The following is a 6,000-nucleotide window of genomic DNA, read 5'->3' as shown; positions in this document are numbered from 1 at the left end:
TACACACATAGTCATCAGCTATCTACCTGCTGATTTAATAGGCATAATGATTTCATTATTTATTTAATTTGCATATTTTGCCTATTGATGAAGTCATACAATTTTAGCGTATGTTTTTTTATTCTATTTTTATAGTGTTCTTCTCCATTTTCTGATCTCTAACCATTTTATCACCTTAGCCTACAGATAAAAAAACCCAGTTTTAATTTTCCTAAAATGAACTTCCCTTGATTTTTCTCTTTAAACCCTTATCTTGTTTCTTTTCTTTTAATTGTGTTCAAAATTTTAAGAAGTTTTGGTATTAAAACAATAATATTCTGAAAGTAATAATAATGAAAAATTTAGAAAATATGAAAACACTAGGAAATAAAAAAAATTTATAGCTTAACCACCTTAATATATCTAGTTTTTAAAATTTATTTTATTATCATAAAATTTTATGGCATAGATATATCTAAAATTAGGATGATATTGAATACGGTTTACTGTTTTAATTTTTTCACTCAACGTTATGTCATTAGTATTTTCTCATGTCCTTTGGCTTTGAAAACATTAATTTAAATAGTCAAACTGTATTCCATGAAAGAGCTATACCATCATATATGTAACCATTACACTTAGAGTAGAAACAATTTTTCCTGCCATTGTAATTAATATTGCATTGAGTATCCTTGTACACAAATCTAGGTACTCATGTATTCAGAATATATTCCTAGAAGATTACTGATTCCACAGATATACTAACTTTCTGAATACTCTTCACTTCACATTGCCAAATTGCATTTCAATCAAGTTGTGCCAATTTACCCTCCTTATCATAATGCATGAATGCCTGTCATCCTTGCCAACATTGAGATTATCTTTGAAAAATCTTTGCTACTTTAATACTTAAAAAATATTAGCTCATTAAATTTGTATGTGCTTGATTATTAGGGAGATTGATCATTTTTTGCATATGTCCACATTTGTTATTTTACTTATGTGAATTATTTACTAGTGACTTTTTCCTATTTTTGTTTTAGGGTATGAGTGATTTTTTTTATTGATTTATAAGCATTATTTACAGATTAGGAATATTATCTTATTGTCAGTGTTTGTCTTATAAATAATTTTCCTGGCAAGTAATTTTTATTTTAAGGTTTTTTTTAATGAATATGTTTAATATAGAGGTATCATTTTTATTCATTATATTTAAGCTTGGAAAGCTTTTCTCTATCACAAGATTCTTAATATCCTTGAAATATTACATTCCAATTCTTTTTATTTATTTTTTATATTTAGCAGATAAATTTATCTGAATGTTGTTCTATTTTAGGATGTGTAGTAAAAAGCCACCAAATTTTTCCATGGACAAATTCTTTAATAGTATTTATTGAATAATCTATTCCTTTACCTGTTAAATGTAATGCCTCTTTTACAATAGATTAAATACTTCATGTACTAGCAATTATTTTAAGTTTATTCTATTTAATTACCTTAATAATTGTAGCTTTGCAATACTGTTCAATATGTATCAAGGCATGTTTCCTTCTTATTTCATTTTATTTATAAAGTTATCATTGCCACCATTATCTGTTTACTATTTTCCATAAATGTCAAAATTATTTTGCCAATTTCCCCCAGAAAATTTACTGGAATTTTTATTGAAATTACATGAAAACAGTTGTGGTTTCCAGCATAGTAAAATGGATCTACAAAGGGAGAGAGGCAGTAAATATAGAAACAAAGATAGGAATATATGATTTCAGATAAGGATGCATGCATTGAAAGCAATGAATGGGGTTTGCTGATTAAGAATAAGAGCATGTAAGATTTGCAAGGCTGGGAGGGAAGCTACTAACATAGAGTATTCAAGGAAAACCTTTCTAAGGAGAGATCTTTTAAGCCAAGGTCTGAAGAATGAGAAGGATCTAGTTACCCAAAGAGCAAGCAGCAAGGGCCTGCAAAGCAACCGGAACCACATATGCAAAGGCCCTGAGGTGAGAATACCTGAGAATATTTGAGAAGCTTGGATGGTGGGAGGGGGTCTGAATAATCACAAGCAAGGGGTGGAGGCAGGAAGTGATGCTGAACAGGATAGCACGGCCAGAGTTAGGAGTCTAGATTTTATTTAAGATGCAATGGGAAGGCATTGAATGACATTAAGCAGGCCAGTGGCATGGTCACTTTGCTTTAAAACGATTAATCTAGCTACTTTGTGGGAAATAGACTGTAGGGATTATGAGGCTATAGCCGAAACGCTATTAATTTTTGAAAATTTATTTATACTCAGCTACTTTATTAAAACTTCTGTCTTTAAAGTTCTAGAAGTCTTTAAATTGATTTGTTGAGATTTATAGATATATAATCATTATTTTAATTAATAATATTTTTCTCATCATTTACACTAGTCATACCTATTGCACCAGGTTCAGATTCTACAACATTGTTCAGATGTTCCAGAGAAGAAATGTGAAATAGTCAATGTGTTTTTTCCTTTCCTTGATTTTAATGGTAATGAGACTTGTGAGCATGATGATGAATTTTGGCCCACATTATTTATCATGCCACATTTTTAAACATGTTTTTATCAGCAGTAGATATTTAATTGCATCAATGCCATTAAGCACCTATATGATAATAACTTTGTACTTCTCTTTTGATTGTTGTGTGGTCTTATCTCTTCTCATGGTTACAACTGTCAGTTCTATGGCATTAACCCATCTTAGAAATCTAGCTTGAGAGACTCTGGGGCAGGTGATACTATTAACTAAAATAAAGAGCCCTGGAGGAGGGAAATTAATTGATTTGCTATAGTCACACAGGATTATCCTATCCTGAGACTCTCAAGTCTTTGCAAAGGCAGCTTTAAATATAACTCCCAGAGCTCATTTCTGGTTTTTAGTTGGTGAACCTTGGACCTGCACACAGAAAGGGCCAGGAAGAATAGAAAGGAAAGAGGAACCAGGGGGACAATGTGATGTCATCAAGGTACAAGGATTTTGGGAGCTCTTCAGTGCAAATGCCACCTTGGCCATCACCAGCTGTGTAGCTCTAGGCTAGAAACTAGACTCTCCGGGATAGAAATATCAGCTTTGAAGGAATGCTATAAAGATTGGAAGATTTAGCACAGTGGTTGGCAAAGAGTAATTCTCACAGAGATTTCATGGTCAGCCTAGCACTGTGCTAAGAACTGTTCTGTGCTAAAATGTTGACTCATTCAATTTTCCCAACAATCCTATGAGGTTATCACAGTTTTACAGAGGGGGTAAATGAGACACTGAAAATCTAAGTAATTAGACTAAGCTTCCGCTGCAAGTAAGTGGCAGCCCTGGGATGTGTCCTTGGGCAGTGGGCTCCAGAGTCCCTGCTCTTGACTACTACTGAGGCCTGACCTCTTAGAGTAAGTAGAGTGTATCCTTCTCTATTCACTAAGCCTCCAAGTCTTTAGTAATCATGTAGTACAACTAGTCCATTTTACAACAAAGGAAACCAAGGCCCAGAGAGGTAAATGACTTTTGCAAGTCATAAAACAAATGAATGCCAAAATCAGAACTAAAGTGCTGGTCTTCTCACTCTATTTTCCAGTTTCTGCAAGTAGAGAGCATCCAATACCACTACTTTGGGACATTCTGAGCCTGACCTCAAGCTCTTGGATAGACTTCAAGCTTTGTAAAGTGGCAAGAGGCATTTATCTACATTGTATAATTCCTTTCAACCAATTTTTAAAAACATTTCCTTTAGGTCATAAATAAATACCTCAAGGACTTAAATTATAAGTCTCTGTGGATCTTCACGATAGTGCTACAAGTGAATTATATTTTTATATTTTTCAATGCAGGAGAAACAAAAGGCAAAAACTGAACAAACAAAAAAATGAAAGAAAATATCTACGTATATGATTCTTGTAACTTTACTTAAGACTTAATTCATGTGACCTCACTGGCCTAATTTCTAGGTCAGTTCTAATAAATGGAACAATGCCACACTTCAGATGCCAAAGTGGATTCATTCCTAAATAATATAGATAAGGCAATGTCTAAAACACTGATCCCAGTTTTCTAATTGATCAGTGTGATAACAGAGATTTTTCCCTATGGAAGAAACCTTCCCCAGTGGACTTTGCTGATGATATTTTATGAGGGGTAAGTTGAGGTGTTGTGAGCCCGGGTTCTAGAGATTAGTCATCTAGCTGCAGTTCACTGTTGGAGGTCTTCATGATATTTCCTCTCGTTGTTCTCCCTGAAGTTTCCACATTGGTATTTGTGGAGCTCCAGCAATTTATTTTTGGCCATTCTTTCAGCTATTGTTGAACTGAACTTGACTAAATATCACTAACAACTAGGTTAGTGGAATGGCATGACTTCTTCCCTGCATGACTTTGGCCACGTTTTGGAATAAATCGAAAATCCACAAGTTGGAAAGGACAGCTCCATAACTCATAAGCCTCCTTTTAATATCACTTGTAATGGCCGCTTATTTTCTACTTGATTACCTCTAAAGACAAGGAACTCTTCACTTCTTTATGATCATATCATCACCCGATACTATCATTTATTGAGAATTTTCCATGAGCTGAATGTATGGTCTCTTTAGTCCTTTTGAAAACTTTATGAGGTAGGTATTATTCAAATTTTAAAGAAGAGAAAATAAAGACTCAAATAAAAAAAAAAAGGAAAGAAAGAAAAACTAACTCACAATTTCACAACAGTGGAGATAAAATGGAACCCAATTCTCCATAGGTTCTGAGATCTACTCCTCCCTGTTAACTGAGTGGCACAGGTACAAGTTCGCATCATTTCCACCAAGGGGACCAAAAGGAAGAAACTTCTTTTCTTCCTGTATATTTCAACATTTCACCTGTTGACTTAACCCAATTCTTTTTCACACCATATTGCAAAAATGAGATTTCTGGATCCTGAAAAATTTTAAATTATAATTAGTGAGTCAAATTACATCACCATTTCCCATCCTATTTTGGAGGCACCATAGGGAGTGGAGTGTACTGGCTAGAAGCACAGACTATGATGCCAGATTGCTTGGGTTCAAAACTAAGTTTCTGTGATGGTGAATTTTAAGTGCCAACTTGACTGGTCTAGGGGATGCCCAGATAGTTGGTAAAACACTATCTCTGGGTGTGCCTGTGAGGGTGTTTCCAGAATAGATTAGAATTAAATTAGTAGACTGAGCAAAGAAAATTACCCTCACCAGTGTGGGTGGGTGTCATCTAATCTGTTGAGGGCCTGAATAAAGCAGTAAGTCTGAATAAGGGCAAATTCACTCTCTCTTCTTGAGTGGGACATTCATCTTCTCCTGCCCTTGGGCATTGGCTCTCTTGGTTCTTGCACAACGAGACTCCAACCAGGACAATACTATTGGTCCTCCTGGTTTTCAGGCCTCTGAGCTTAGACTAGACCTAAACATCAGCTTTCCTGGCCTCCAGTTTGCAGATGGCAGATTGTGGGACATCTCATCTTCCATAATCCTGAGAGCCAATCCCTCATAATGAATCAATCTCTCTCTCTCTCTCTCTCTCTCTCTCTCTCTTTCTCTCTGTCTTTCTCTATTTCTCTCTCTCTCTCTCTCTTTGTCCTTCCTATTGGTTCTGTTTCTCTGGAGAACCCTGACTATTATAGCTCTCTCAACCAATTAGCTTTGTGACCTTGAACAAATTACTCAACCTCTATGTTTTGTGATCTGTAAAATGGGGATGCTGTGAGGAATTAAAGAGTTAATAGGTGTAAAACATTTAGAGCACTACCTGGCACTTGGTAAATGCCACGTGAATGTGCTTTCTATTATTGCCATTATTATGTATCAGCCCAGCATGAGTCCCAGCCTTCTTATTCCTGCTTTTTGGAGAGCTGGGGCTGGTCTGGCAGAATGTGTCTCAGCAGCTCTTCACTCATGCTGTGGGCCCAGTCTCCAGGCTCACCCAGACTCTCTCTCTTTCCCATCACTCATTTTCTACAGTGCTCCAGGCTTTTACTGTGTTACTTCCTGCTTGTGACCCAGGATGGC

The sequence above is a fragment of the Galeopterus variegatus genome, unplaced genomic scaffold (assembly GCF_000696425.1).
Source record: "Galeopterus variegatus unplaced genomic scaffold, G_variegatus-3.0.2 Scaffold3091, whole genome shotgun sequence".
In the NCBI taxonomy this organism is placed as follows: Eukaryota; Metazoa; Chordata; class Mammalia; order Dermoptera; family Cynocephalidae; genus Galeopterus; species Galeopterus variegatus.
Note: the sequence above shows the minus strand (reverse complement) of the source record.